At 44.8% G+C, this 15504-nt stretch overlaps 1 protein-coding gene across 1 annotated transcript in view; it reads right to left on the bottom strand.

Annotated features, from left to right (window-relative positions):
* Window positions 1-15504, bottom strand: part of LOC115175999 (exostosin-1b-like) — a 112930-nt gene that overhangs the window by 54383 nt on the left and 43043 nt on the right. The window lies entirely within an intron of this gene.

Below are 15504 nucleotides of genomic sequence, written 5' to 3'. Positions count from 1 at the left end.
GGAGGATTGGGGCCACTGTGACATAGCGCGTCAGGCCTGGGAGCTAGCTGAATGCTCCGGTCAGACCTGGAGGCCGTGGGAGGTGTGTGTGTGGAAGGTGTGTGTGTGTGTGTGTGTGGGCGCGAGCAAGCGAGCGAAAGAGAGCGCGATAGTGAATTATTAAAAGGTAAATGAGTGATGCAGTCAGAACGTGTGTGCATGTTTGAGAGAGAAAGCTAATTAGTATACAGGCTTATAGGTGTAGTGATTAAGACTGAGCATATGGTGTGAGTGCCTGTGAGCGGATGCCTGTGAGTGAGGCCGATGTGCTGCGCAGTACAGTATGTGACTGATTAAGACAGGCAGTGTACTTGTGTGCTGTATATCAGGCACATATGTTGGTGTGTGTTTGCATAAGAACGATTATCCATGTCCATATACGTGTGGCTGTAAATATGAGGGACAGAGGCAGTGCGGTGTGACTGACTAGTGTGTGTGTGTGTGTGTGTGTGTGTGTGTGTGTGTGTGTGTGTGTGTGTGTGTGTGTTTGACTGTGCTTGCGCACACATGTCCCCGTAACCCTCAACCCTTGTTAGTACTGAGCGCTTAACCAAAATGTTGGTTATTTTTGGGGTATTTAAACAACTAACTGACCCAAGTCGGGTCAATTATTTGAATTTTATTGCGTTACTTTTTTTCTCTCCTGTGAGCTCAATGCGCACATTGCATAGTTTCTCTAGAGACAAATCAGATCCAGCCTGAACTGTGCGATGTAGTAGGGAGTTGTAGTTTCCAACAGGCCAATATTGTACATAAACGTGGTAATTAACTACAATGACCATAATCCATTGTGCATCTACTTTTTTCTTTATTTAACAAGGCAAGTCAGTTAAGAGTAACTTATTTACAATGAAGGCCTACCCCGGCCAAACCCTAACGACGCTGTGCCAATTGTGCGCCGCCCTATGGGACCCCCAATCACAGACGGTTGTGATACAGCCTGGAATCGAACCAGGGTCTGTAGTGACGCCTGTAGCACTGAGATGCAGTGCATTAGACTACTGCGCCACTCGGGTTTGTTTCTTTTATCCCTGCTACAGAGAGAGAAGAATACGATGTGTTGAGGTGATATTGAGAGCAGCTGCTGCTTCGTGAGGTATCTCTACCTGAAAATACATGATCTAAGTGATTGATAGTTGGTATTCAGCTGTCATAAAAGTATGCCTTATTTACTTTGAAGAACTGCAAAATAGTGATTTTGTCAGACAGCAGCTCTATATGAGATGAGATGACTTGGAATTAAATAATAAAAAGTAATCAAATAAAACAAATGTAATGTACACAACTGAAATATTTGATTATATCAACGTGAATAAATTATAGTTAAGTGATAAGCAGTCACTGCCATCATAGGACTTTTATTAATTGTTTTATTCTGTGTTACAGCATTCAACCCAAATAGTCGAAAACCGTGAATAAAAAAATTAACAGAAAGCGAACAGACCTGAAAAAGCACTAAGAGCTCAGCACTGCCCCCTGTACTCCCCACCCATCATCCCCGCGGCGGGATGCCCTGCCCCTCTGGTGTGTGTCCGGTATTCTCTCCTCCTCGCTCCAGCACGCTCTCCTCCACAACCAATTCATTACCCTAATTAGCCCTCATTATCCAGCTTATGCTAGTTCCAATTAGTATCCTAGCATAACGTAACCCTGAGGTCCGCTTCCCCAAACAAACACACAGGCTGTGTGCAGGGTCCCATGACGGCCGTGAGGTCTGGCTACACACGGGGGAATCCGATTACGCTCACTTACAGTCCAGACTCCAGTAAGTCTTACTCTTTACTTACCAACTGACTTTCAGAGAGGTCTCCCTTTCTAAATAGGCAACAACAAAAACGCAAGACACTTTGTTCATCATATAGGGACTACACTTAAGAACCAACCATCAGTGTCAGTCACACCAAACTATAGTCAAAAATATATATATATATTTTTTTTAAGTCAGTTGTCTAAATGTCAATTAGCCCATTTTGTTTTTACATTACAATTGTCTTTATTAAGCAAACAAATAATAAAGTTTGGGTTATTGTCAGTACTCCAGGGAGAAAGTGGAAGATTTCTTGCGCAATCTGCAAATGATGACGGCTAGCTAGTTAGCATTAGCTTGCTGTGACTTGAAGGCTGAGTAACTCCAAACAAGGACTCAAAACCAAAACAGTTACCTCAGGAATGGATTGTCAAGGTCTTAGCTAGCTTAGCTATGCTACCATAAAAAGAAAAACATTCAAGTTAAGCGGAGCTAGAGGTAGTGAAGTCAGTGACACAGCTCGTATGGCATGCTAACTTCTAGACAGCCAAATGCATCAGTTTCCCACTTATACCTCCCCCCAGCATTTCCTCCTAGCCTACCATTCCCCTGTCACATGCGTAAGCCTGAATATTTTACAAATACACCGATAACAAGGGTCCCTCCTGCCGAGATACTAATTCACTGTGACAGCTTTATCCAATGCAATTTTTTCAATTTGCTCTCTCCGTTTTTCCCCCTAGCTGTTTCCCACAGCAAACAGATTGAGGCAATTTTTCAGTTACATTTAGTATCTGCCTAGTACTCAGAGTTCCCAATGACTATCTCTCCCTCCAGAGGATAAAGGGGGGGGGGACTTTTAGAGGGACTCTCAACTCCCCCACACACACTTCAAATCAAAGTTTATTGGTCACGTACACAGTTTAGCAGATGTTATAGTGGGTGCAGCAAAATGCTTAAGTTGCTAGCGCCTCACAATGCGCACATACGCAATAGTCACACAGCACCAAGACAGTTCACATGTAGTCTGCCACACACACAAACCAAACCACTTTACAGTCGCTGCGATTGGCTCCATGTTCGGGGCCCTGTGTCACATCGGAGGTCCAGACCGTCTGCATACACACTGGAGACCAGCTGTGTCTCATACTGCAGTGCACTTCACTTCCAGATGGCCCTCACGATGACGCAGTGTGTGTGTCACGCATGTGTGCGTGCCGTCCGTGTGCGTGTATGTGTGTGTGTGAGAGTGAGAGACGGTCTTGGATTTAGACAGCACATGCATCGCTGCAGCCTCCTTTTAAACGCAAACATTTGTCAGAGCTGCTGGAATAGATGGCAGAGGCCATATTTAGCCTTTCATCCGCAGCACACTAACCATATAAATATGGAAACACACACACACACTTAACTCATGTGCAGAACATGGGTAGCTAGTAAAATCCCAGTGCATATGGCCCTGGTCCCATCTGCCTCTAGCTCCACTCCTCAAGAAAGGTGACTGGAAACCTAATTAACTCAAATAACTATTCCCTTTAAAAAGGCTAAAACCACACACTCAGGGCCATATGCACCCCCAATTGCAGCACAGCATGAGATAAAGTACAATGAAAACACAGACTCCCAAATAAAAAGATAAATGGGTGAATGGATAAAGATAGCCTGGGTCGGAGTTTGGATGTGGTGGGTGGCTGATCGCTAAAGGCTTCAGGACATGATTCCCTAGCATAAACAGTCACAGTACATTTCAACAGTAGTCTTTAGAGTCGCACTCTCTTCAACACACACCAATACAAATAATTCCGTTCTCTCTCCATCTCTCTTACACTCCAACCCTAGCAATCATGCTCGGCGTGAGTCCAACATATCCAAAGGTGAAGCAGCAAACCCTCACATTGTATAACAGAGGAGGGCTGCACAGGGATAATGCCTGAGAGTGAGGGTGAGTGAGAGCAGAGTGCTGGCTGGCTGTGTGTTTTTTTTGAAGGGCCCATTCACTTGCAGTGCCTCCAGGAATCAAAAATAGTGTGTGTGTGTGTGTGTGTGTGTGCGCAGTTGAGAGGCTTACAAAGTACCAAGACACAGGAGCAACATGAATCATAGAACGAGAGGAGGAGAGTATGACAATGGTTCAATTAAGAATTATTCAGAAAAACCTAATTCAATACAAAATGCTCCCACTGTTTTTATAAAAGGGCTTAATCCGGATGTGAAATTGTGCGCACGTAGCCCTTACTTTCGCATAGGTCTGAATGAATCATGCATTGAGGAGATTTATGGGAAAAATTAGAGTTATTCCCACAGACCTCAAGCTAGGATTTAGGATTCGACCCCAAGAGAAAGGAGTCATTGTTTCTGTGCATTGTTTCTCATCTGTTGATGTGACTAATGCTACTAGAGAAGGTGGCCTTTGGCTATAACCAACACATCTTAGTCATATGACTGGCTAGCCGTCTGGTCTCATATGACCCATCTTAGGGCTGAAGCCTGGGTGGAACCTAGGGTCGGGTCAGTGGGGTCAAAGAGCACTCTGGTCCCTACCCCAAAAAACAAAAGGCGGTGGTGGAAGTCTTTGAACGGTGTTGTTCGCTATGTAGCTGTGCGTGTGATCCCCCCCCCCCCTTTAAGCCCGAGGTGAGAGCAGTGAGCAGCCCCTGGTGTACTGGCGCCGTCTGAGACGAGGAGAGCTGTACGGAGAACAGCTGTTCCTGAGCACTCGACGGCGAGGTCAGGGGGAGAAGCGGCCGTGCTGCAGCTGTGTTCTCAGGGCGGCTGGGGCCCAGAGGAGCGGGGCTGTTCACAGACGGGGCCAGGAGAGGGTCACACGAGAGATAACAGATACAAGAAACCCACAGTCCCCCACACAGACCAAAACAGAACAACCCAAACACAAAGTAGCTAAATCTACAGTGAATCTCCGTCACACTCAGAGAGAGTGAAAGATCCAGCAGCACACAGGCCAAAATTGCAGTAAAGCAACCTTGCCAAAACTAGGCTTACAGGCAGGAACTACAGTGAAAGTCCAGAAAGTAAGTCTACAAAGACCTTTCATACAGAAACCACAAAGAAATAGCTTATCAAAAGATAGAAGCCCTTTGACTCCTTTACAGGAGTCTAGACTAAAGAAACGGAAGAACTGCATGTCCGACCTCGTGTCAGACAAACCTACTCAGAACAAGAAATCGCCGAACTTCGTCACACTTCATTTTGTACCCAAGTTATAATTAAGAGGGTGCATTTCAGACAACCGACCGTAGATTAAATCATCAAATCCCAATAAGGATTGGATAGAGAAGGAATGTGTTTAAAATTTAATGAGAAAGTGAGTTTGAATGCTAGCCTTGACTTCCAGCGATGAACCCGCTAAGACTGAAGAGAGAAGACGGGGAATCATAAGTCAATAATACAGAGGACTAAGTAGTCTCCTAGCAACCTGTTTCTGATGGACCACAGCGGCTTACTGTGTCTCGCTTGCAGATAGAGGGAGTGTGAGACAGATGGCCCCATCCCAAATCGACCCCGACTCCTAGCCCTTATGATCTAAGAGGATTGGACAGGAAGGCCTAAGCAATATGGTAATAACTCTACTTTGCTCTGTGATCTGCTAGGTGGAATTCGTGCATACATTGCATCCCTCTCAGATCTTCAGAAATGCATAGGGGGTAAGGGCTAGGGGTCAAATCGGTATTAAGCAAGAGATGGAGGACAACTGATGTTTGACATATGCACTAAATATGCAATAGACCATCAAATATAGTAGATAAGCACTAAACTAATAGACCAGAGGTCATGACACCGTGATCTATTGGTCGCATGAATCTACACTCCTGAGGTTGGGTTCCGATCGCACAGTTGGCTGGAGCATGGCGCCAACACCACCAGAGTTGTGGCTTTGATTCCTGCACAGGTCGCAACTACTGAATGTGTGCCTGAACCGTAAGTCGCTTTGAATAAGAGCACCAGCTAAATGACCGTATTGTAATTTAAATTCCTGAAGCCGGGTCTTTTCCTGTTGCGGTGTCACATAGGAACCTCCTGGGAACCATGGCTCCTAAACCCAGTAACTGGACAAACTAAAAAAAGTCTCCTTCACGGCTGTGTCACATTTCACCTTTCATTCAGAACGCCAGAGAGTCTTTTTTTCCCCGCAGTGTGCAATCAAGCAGAGTTTACCTTTTGAATCTACAACGGATGGATATTGTTGCCAGAGAGCCATGACTTCAGTCACTGAGAATGCCGACTTCTTCACTTCAAAAAGGGGAGAGACGCTGAAGGTGAGTTGGTCGGGTAAAGAGAGAGATGAGTGAGGGAATGGGAGCGAACGAAGCATTAATAGTGGCAATTATGCCACGACTATCTCTGTTCGCAAGCAGCCTGTGCATACTCTCAAACACGACATATGGCTCTCTCTTTGTGGGGTACACACACACAGTCCTCTATCTTAGACGCTCTCATCTTGAATGCATAATCTTGTCTTTTCCCCCCCTCACTGTGGTGAGGAAGAGTAATCTAGTGCTCTGATCCATCTCAGTGAGGAGCTGTCGACTCCTATCCAACCATGTAATTCCCCCGAATGGGGTGTTTCAGGAGCCACCATTGTTAGCCACTCCCTCTGACAATCGAGACAAATCTGCCTCTGAAAGTCATAACCTCACCAAAGGCATTAACTGTCTCCGACTAAGAGCTCAGCAATTTCCGTCGACAAAGTTAACACAAGCCACTGGAGAAACAACTCAGAGAGCAAGCAAACCGTTGCCTCTCATAATAGGCCTGGCTAACTGCTTCGGCTCCAACAGTGACTGTAATTACCATTGTAATAACGGCTAATGGTAATGCTAATCATAACAATAGAGCAGTGTGAAGAGAAAATGGTGCATGCAGGCCCAGATGCCGTTTAGGGCAAATAAGGCTAAGGAAAATAACTGGGGGCCGGCCTCCTTCGTTTGACTATCTCATCAGGCCCATCTCTCTGCCTTCACTCCCTTGGCTTTGAAGTCAAAAAACTCAACTCAACAAACACAGCCGTTGATGTCCGAGGATAATTCAGTGAGAACGACTGACAAGGAAGTGACACAGGCGGACAGATGGCTGAGAGAACAGCAAGCCATGATGACATGACAGCAGAACCTTTGATGGAAGGGTAAACGCCAAGGAAAGAAATCCTAGAATGAGTCTTCTACTGAGCATCGTCAGGTTTTCGTAGATTCGTAAGAGTTTCAGCTAAAATGCTAATGATAGGCAATGAAAATGGCAGGTTAAAAAGGTATCATCAGTAACGACACTGCGAGAGCTCGCACCCTCCACTTTAACTAGCGCTCCCATCGAAAAAGGCAGCGCAAGTCCCGGGAGCCCCTCTGTGCAACGCTGACGTACTCCCCTTCAGCTGGAGCAGTTCAAAGGAGTTGAAGAAACCATTTAAAGCACCGAGAAGGCTTCTTCTCCTCCCTCTTTCTATCTAGATCCCCCGCTCTCTCGTTCCCTCTGTGATTGACCTTGGGTTAAATGCATTGAAAATTAGAGCTCACAGGATCTGCACGCCCCCTTCCTGCTCTGCGAGCTCAAAGCCGAGCCCTCTGGACAGGCATTTCTCACATGAGAGCCGGCGCGTCCAACTGTCAGACCCCACAAGCTTTCCTCTCTTCAGGCTTCGCAATCAAACATAACAGGGCCTCAATCGACTCGCAAGGATTTTCGAGCTGAAGAAGTGTCCCCCCACACACATGCATAACATTGGTATACTACAATACACGCACATGTCACAGAGGAGTGAACAAAAAGGCCGATACACTCCTGTAACCCACTGCCTCAGACCTCCTTCACACAAGACGGTACATCTCGGGCATTGCAAGCCATAGCTTTGAAAAGGGTACCTCCATCTTGGAGATTTCCAGTATACACGCCAGAGACATATTTCACATATGGGTCACTTGGGTCAGTAATAGTGCGCTTTAATGTTGCGTCGCCAACATTGAGAATAACCAGCAGCCATGATTAGCAATATACACCGAGCCATAAAAATACATAGCTACTCATGAGAAACTGAGGTACCTGTGAGTATCACCATTGGACCCATCATGATGATTGTAGGTTTTCTAAAGAAAGCCTTTGCACATTTCCTACTATGTGCTTGGATTAAAAGACAACGTAGCAGAGACAAACCACCACCGGCACTAAGTATTAAATTGAAAAGGATTTAAAAGCAAATGGAAAACACAGTTGGTAAAACCGAAGCGATCTAATATCCAATGCAACATCTGGGGAAATAAAAGGTAAAAGAGATTTATATATTTAGACACTCCGGGTATTTCTTTCTTTCCACAGAGCGGCTGAGCTGACAATGGAGTCATGTGAAAACCTGCACAGAAAAGGCATAAGCGCTAACGCTCCCAGGTTACCCGTGTTTGGGGGGGGGGTGTTGTCTTTCTGAGGCGTCAGAGAGATATCTCGTTAGTCTCTAGTCTCTTTATGAATATTTGCGTTGGAAACTCCTCCGAGGAAAGTTTCATGGTGAGACTTGGAAGGAAAGAAAAAGAAAATGGATTCTCAACTTGGAGCCCCGATCCCCAATCGGATAATAATCACTCCCATCCTCCTATCGTTAGCAACAAATTGCAAAAAAAAAAAATCTAGCACACCACAAGAAGTAGACTCAGGAGAAAGCAAAGGCATAAAGGAAAAAAACAGGCCCTAATTAAAGGCTGAGAAAGCTCTCGGGGTAGCTGCTAGGCCTATTTCCCTTCCACTTTATGCCGCTTCTTGTATTTTCTGCACCCCTCTTGAGTAGGCACTAAGGAGTCGAAGAACATGATTAATGCTCGTTTCAAGTGCGGCTCTGTTTTTTTCCTGCTGCATTCGCATTCCAACGACAACAAACTCTTAACCTGGCAAATGAGGAGTACGGATTCACCTTTAACAACTCAAAAAGGGATGTGGATCTCACTCAGCTCCAGGCGAGGGACGTTTCAACTGATATCCATCGACGGCTGTTACTGTAGCAGCGCTGCACTGTCAACGGGGTCGGCCCGCCCATTAGGCAGGGTTAGGGTGTAAGATTGATGAGGGCATCTTTTTCTGAGCTAATCTGACCAAGAGGCACACCTCCAACAATATAACACCTAACATAATTCTGCCCAACACAATGAAACCTTGTCCATACCCAACGCGCCTCGCCAGTGTACTGTTGGAGAGATGATGCGCTGCGGCGCCCCGCCAACACTCAAGTAACCTAACATAAATCGTGTAGCCTATAGTAGAAAGAGTAGTAGCCTGTGGTTTTTCTGTAGCCTTGCATCATCCATGTCTGCGATCATATAGCCTAAATGGCACTTTATCAAATAAAATGCGAATCAACTCACTCACTCACACACACACACACACACACACACACACACACACACACACACACACACGTTCAAAAGTTGAGTCACTTAGAAATGTCCTTGTTTTTGAAAGAAAAAAAAGCTTTTGTCCATTAAAATAACATCAAATTGATCAGAAATACAGTGTCGACATCGTTAATGTTGTAAATGACTATTGTAGCAGGAATCGGCAGATTTTGTATGGAATATCTACATAGGCGTACAGAGGCCCATTATCAGCAACCATCACTCCTGTGTTCCAATGGCACGTTGTGTTAGCTAATCCAAGTTTATCATTTTAAAAGGCTAATTTATCATTACAAAACCCTTTTGCAATTATGTTAGCACAGCTGAAAACTTTGTGCCAACTAAAGAAGCAGTACAACTGGCCTTCTTTAGACTAGTTGAGTATCTGGAGCATCAGCATTTGTGCGATTGATTACAGGCTCAAAATGGCCAGAAACAAAATAACTTTTCTGAAGCTAGTCAGTCTATTCTTGTTCTGAGAAATTAAGGCTATTTCATGCGAGAAATTGCCAAGAAACTGAAGATCTCGTACGACGCTGTGTACTACTCCCTTCACAGAACAGCGTAAATTGGCTCTAACCAGAATAGAAAGAGGAGTGGGAGGCCCCGGTGCACAACTGAGCAAGAGGACAAGTACATTAGAGTGTCTAGTTTGAGAAACAGATGCCTCAACTGGCAGCTTCATTAAATAGTAACCACAAAACACTGCTGGCCTTCTAGACAGAGTTGTGAAAAAGAAAAGGAAAAAAAGCCATCTCAGACTGGCCAATAAAAATAAAAGATTAAGATGGGCAAAATAACACAGACACTGGACAGAGGAAGATTTTGGGGAAAAAAGTGTTATGGCCAGACGAATCTAAGTTTTAGGTGTTTGGACCACAAAGAACATTCGTGAGACGCAGAAAAAAAGTGATGATGCTGAAGGAGTGCTTGACGCCATCTGTCAAGCATGGTGGAGGCAATGTGATGGTCTGGGGGTGCTTTACTGGTGGTAAAGTGGGAGATTTGTACAGGGTAAAAGGGATCTTGAAGGAGGAAGGCCATCATTCCATTTTGCAACTCCATACCCTGTGGACGGCAATTTCCTCCTACAACAGGACAATGACCAAAGCACAGCTCCAAACTATGCAATAACTATTTAGGGAAGAAGCAGTCAGCTGGTATTCTGTATATAATGGAGTGGCCAGCACAGTCACCGGATCTCAACCCTATTGAGCTGTTGTGGGAGCAGCTTGACCGTACGGTACGTAAGAAGTGCCCATCAAGCCAATCCAACTCGTGGGAGGTGCTTCAGGAATCAAGGGGTGAATTTTTTTCAGATTTCTTAGACAAAAGCAAAAGTTTGAAGGACACAATTATTATTTCAATAAAAATCATTATTTATAACCTTGTCAATGTCTTCACTATATTTCCTATTCATTTTGCAACACGTATGTTTTCATGGAAAACAAGGACATTTCTAAGTGACCCCAAAACTTTTTTTGTACACACACACACACACACACACACACACACACACACACACACTATCCTAAAAACAGGACATGTAAGGACAATATGGAATGAAATGAGGCTACTCACGACTGCTGTCCGGGAGTTTCACACCTAAATTGTCCCTGTAGCTCAGTTGGTAGAGCATGGCGCTTGCAACGCCAGGGTTGTGGGTCCGATTCCCTCAGGGGACCAGTATTTTATTTTGAAATGTAATAAAATGTCACTCTGGATAGTCTGCTAAATGACTAAAATGTAAATGTCATGAATGAGTGATTTCAATTGTAGGCCTATTCATACATTTTTGACAAGCTGGTCATAGCGAAGGGAGAAAAAAATACTTCTTCTTTTCCAACTGTGTAAACACATTGATTCTCATTGCAACTAGGCTCAAAATAACTCCTCATAAACTTGGGTAGCTGATATGCAGATCTTAAAATAGCCAAAATGATTAGTCTTAAGCCTAGGATAATAAATGCAACTGCCTGCTTCACAAACGGTACAACATAAAATTGCATTGCGGGCCGACTCCGAGGCAACACTATTCTAGTTTTGTGAGGATAGGAGGAGGGGCGGTATTTTTGGGGTCTCGCCTAAGGCGCCAGAACAGCCAGAACCAGGCCTGACTGTCAAAGCACCATCTGGCTGCTGTCCATTACAAGGAATGCCGTTTTATTTTTTATTACACGGGTACTCTCTTGCACACCAGTAACCATGCGGTGTAGGAGAATGGAGGGCTGAAGAGAAATCCTTTCAATGATTCAGTTTTGCCTAGGATGTGGATTGTGGATGCTGGTCTGGACGAAAAATAGGTCAATGCTGATGACGATTTGAATACGTTTAGAAGCCATTTCATTCCATTCCTCTAACAATGATAATTGAGCTTGACGAAGCATATGGTTTGTATAAGCGAGCGGAGCGTGTGTTACGTGATGAGGTTTTGTGCGAGTGACTTACTATCGAGCGGTCTGTAGATAAATAGGTCGAGCTGAACTAAAAAGTTTCAGTTCAGGTGAGCAGGCCATGGAGTTTAACTAGTGTGTGTGTGTGTGTGTGTGTGTGTCACAGAGTTTAGTTTTGTGTCTGTGTGTGTGTGTTCATGTCTGATTATCCGCATCAGTGAGCATTGCTAAAAATTGGACCTAATGATCCCAGTCAGTTTTTACAGACATACTTTCAACATCCTGGTGAGTTGTCCGATTCATGACTCCCAGTGTTTTGACAACAACGACTTTAAATGACAACGACTTTAAATGACCTTGGCAGACGTCTAATCCGAAGTTCTACAAAAATGGTAAACAATGTGAGCTCATCTTTAATAAAAAGGTCGTTTAAACTGAGCAACGGTACACTCAGCAGCATTCATTAGAGCAAAATGACCCTTTTCGTTGAAAGCGTCAGTAAAAATCAGCCACACCAGCTAAACTTAATTGGCTCATCACTCTAGCTTAATCCCAGCCACCACCGAACCCCAGTGATGGGTACTCATAGTTAGCCTCATCAAGACAACAGTCTGCATTCACGGTCATGCATTACCACCCCGACGGTAGAAAAGTACACATTTCCCAACTGTCATAATAGCCAAAATCATCAGGAAAGTTCGCCAATTCTAAGTACCTTCTTTATGCAAATAATGAGGTTGAACAAAAATGGTCGGGGCATTCGCAAGCAAAGCACGATTGTTCAATCAACGTCAGATTCAAAAATCCAAGATATCGCCCCTCAAGACCCCTAATTCAAAACGGTCATATAAAAAAAAAATAATCTCTCCCTACAAAAGCACCACAGACGGGGCCAGCACACCTCTCCACCTCTCTAGCCCTGGGAAGATGGAGAGATCCTAAAGCAGCGTTGTCTGGCTGCCGTCTTGCGAGGCCGGACAAGAAGCTGTGTATGCCGTTGGCTACTAGGCCCCCCGCTATAGTGCCCTCCATCAGCCTAGTGGCTCTCTGTTTGACAGACAGTGGGCTCATTCTAAAACAAAGCCCTTTCTCTCTCTCTCACCACACACACCGCTGGCACAGCTCCAAATAAAGGCGGTCTGAGCGGCTTCCCTTGACCCAGAGAACAGGAAGGCTTTGTAGAGGAGGGACGGCAGGGAGGTGGCAGTCAAGGAGACTGAGGCGAGAGAGGAAATAATAATAATAAAAAAATCTAGACACCAAAAGACAGAGAGACGCCATAGGGGATATACTGGGTGTGGGGATCTTTAAGATGACTGTCCACGTTTTGAATTGGCTTTTGAAAAGGGTGATACGACTGATGTGATTCGATTACTTAATAGGCCTAAGCCCCAGCTACGCATTGACGATTGAAGTGAGAGAAAAACAACTCCAACTGTGACTTGATTATCAAATAAGGACCGCTAGCTGGTGGTGGTAATGTAAAGCGATGCTCAGGTTACTCAACATGAACCAATCCTTTAGCCGCGTTGTAAAAAAAAAAGCGGCCACCTGACAGAAAAGGCGCTCTGCTTCGGTTGCTAAAGAGCTGTAGTATATATCCCTAGCTGTGATTTGGTTACTTAACGCGGGACACCAGAGCTGTCGCTACGGAGAGAGAATATTCACAGGCTTTTTATTCATGAGTCCCTTGAGAGGTTACTTATCTGTGAGCACACCTTATCAGAAGAGCACTCCATCACTCACGGTTGCAGAGGGGAGCGGCGAGAGCCTATTGTACGTGCTGGATATGTACCCAGGACATACATGATGACTCCTCTTCAGCTGGCTAATACTGTGTTAATGCACACGTCTGTGGGAACTCGGTGTTCGGAGAGTGAAGGGCAAACACTCTCCCCTTGAGCTCATTTTCTGTCTCAAGAAGATAAGCGTGACATTCTGGCTTGTTGGTTGTTGGTTGTAGAGGCGGAGGCGAAATGGATGCTTGGTTTTATCAGTGCGTAACGCACTAAATGCCAAGTACGCAGCTTTTAACAGAAAAAAATTACATCAAAACGTACTCTTCCTCAGTAAGGAACACAAACGACTATGTGAAATACAGGCTCCATTAATTTATAAGCAATTATTACGTCGTCTTGCTACTACTCGACCTTCCAGAGACGACGGAGCAAGTAACGCTGAACCCCGTCTCATCTCCATACTTATCAAACTGGGCCTAGTCACTTACAATTAGGATTATTGGGCTGACGCCGAGACAGTGTGGCCTAGTACCGTGTAGTGGGACAGACCGACGACAGCTCAACAATGCTCGACTGACAGGAGTTGACAAGCGCTCTCCCCCCTCAGCAATACACACAGAAACTGCTGACACTGGAGTAGGGAGGAAGAGTTGAGTTCCTCATACGGATAACTACGACAAGCCGCAAACATCAAATGGAACGTAGACTCTTCCTGGAGACTCAAATGGTGATAACTGGCAGAGCAAACAGTGCTTTAAATGTTGTTGTGCACAGTGCTTTAAATGTTGTTGTGCACAGCACATTTGAGCTGGCAATATTAACGCTCGAGGCACGTGTTACAGTTTGGAAGGGAAGACAGAAGTGTGAGCGCACAGCACACTCATACTTTCCCCACATTCCCCCTTTAGTCTTTCAAAGGAGAACAAAAAAAGACTTCACTGCACTCGACTAGCTAAACAGCCTTAGCTTGACACTAACACACACTAACCTAGGTCTACAAGGCAGGTATTTCCAAGCTAGGACATCTACTTTGTACATGACATAAGTAATTTTTCCAACAATTGTTTACTGACAGATTATTTCACTTAATCACAGTTCCAGTGGGTCAGAAGTTTACATACACTAAGGTGACTGCCTTTAAACAGCTTGGAAAATTCCAGAAAATGATGTCATGGCTTTAGTAGCTTCTGATAGGCTAATTGACATCAATTGGAGGTGTACATGTGTCTGTATTTCAAGGTCTAACTTCAAACTCAGTGCCTCTTTGCTTGACATCATGGGAAAATCAAAAGAAATCAGCCAAGACCTCAGAAAAAACATTTGATGAAAAAAATAGTAGACCTCCACAAGTCTGGTTCATCCTTGGGAGCAATTTCTAAAACACCTGAAGGTACCACGTTCATCTGTACAAACAATAGTACGCAAGTATAAACACCATGGGACCACGCAGCCGTCACACCGCTCAGGAAGGAGACGCATTTTGTCTCCTAGAGATGAACATACTTTGGTGCGAAAAGTGCAAATCAATCCCAGAACAGCTACAAAAGACCTTGTGAAGATGCTGGAGGAAATAGGCACCAAAGTATCTGTATACACAGTACAACGAGTCATATATCGACATAACCTGAAAGGCCGCTCAGCAAGGAAGAAGCCAGTGCTCCAAAACCGCCAGACTACGATTTGCAACTTTTGGAGAAATGTCCTCTGGGCTGATGAAACAAAAATAGAACTGTTTGGCCATAATTACCATCATTATGTTTGGAGGAAAAAGGGGGATGCTTGCAAGCCGAAGAACACCATCCCAACCGTGAAGCACAGGGGTGGCAGCATCATGTTGTGGGGGTGCTTTGCTGCAGGAGGGACTGGTGTACTTCACAAAATAGATGGCATCATGAGGGAGGAAAATTATGTGAATATATTGAAGCAACATCTCAAGACATCAGTCAGGAAATTAAAGCTTGGTCGCAAATGAGTCTGGCTAAGGTCTATGTAAGCGTCCAACTTCAACTGTATATGTGTGTGCCAGTGAGAGAGAGCTAGAGTGTGTCTGTGTGTGTGTGTGTTGCGCACTGATTCCCACCCATCACTTAATATGATTAAAGAGTCAGACAATGATAAGCGTTCCCCCTTTTCTTAAAGTAATCAAAGCATTATGGAGAGCGGCCTGGGAGGCATACAAACTTTTTGGCTGGAGACGGAGT

This window comes from Salmo trutta, chromosome 36 (assembly GCF_901001165.1).
Source record: "Salmo trutta chromosome 36, fSalTru1.1, whole genome shotgun sequence".
In the NCBI taxonomy this organism is placed as follows: Eukaryota; Metazoa; Chordata; class Actinopteri; order Salmoniformes; family Salmonidae; genus Salmo; species Salmo trutta.
Note: the sequence above shows the minus strand (reverse complement) of the source record. Positions and strands in the feature narration are given on the sequence as shown.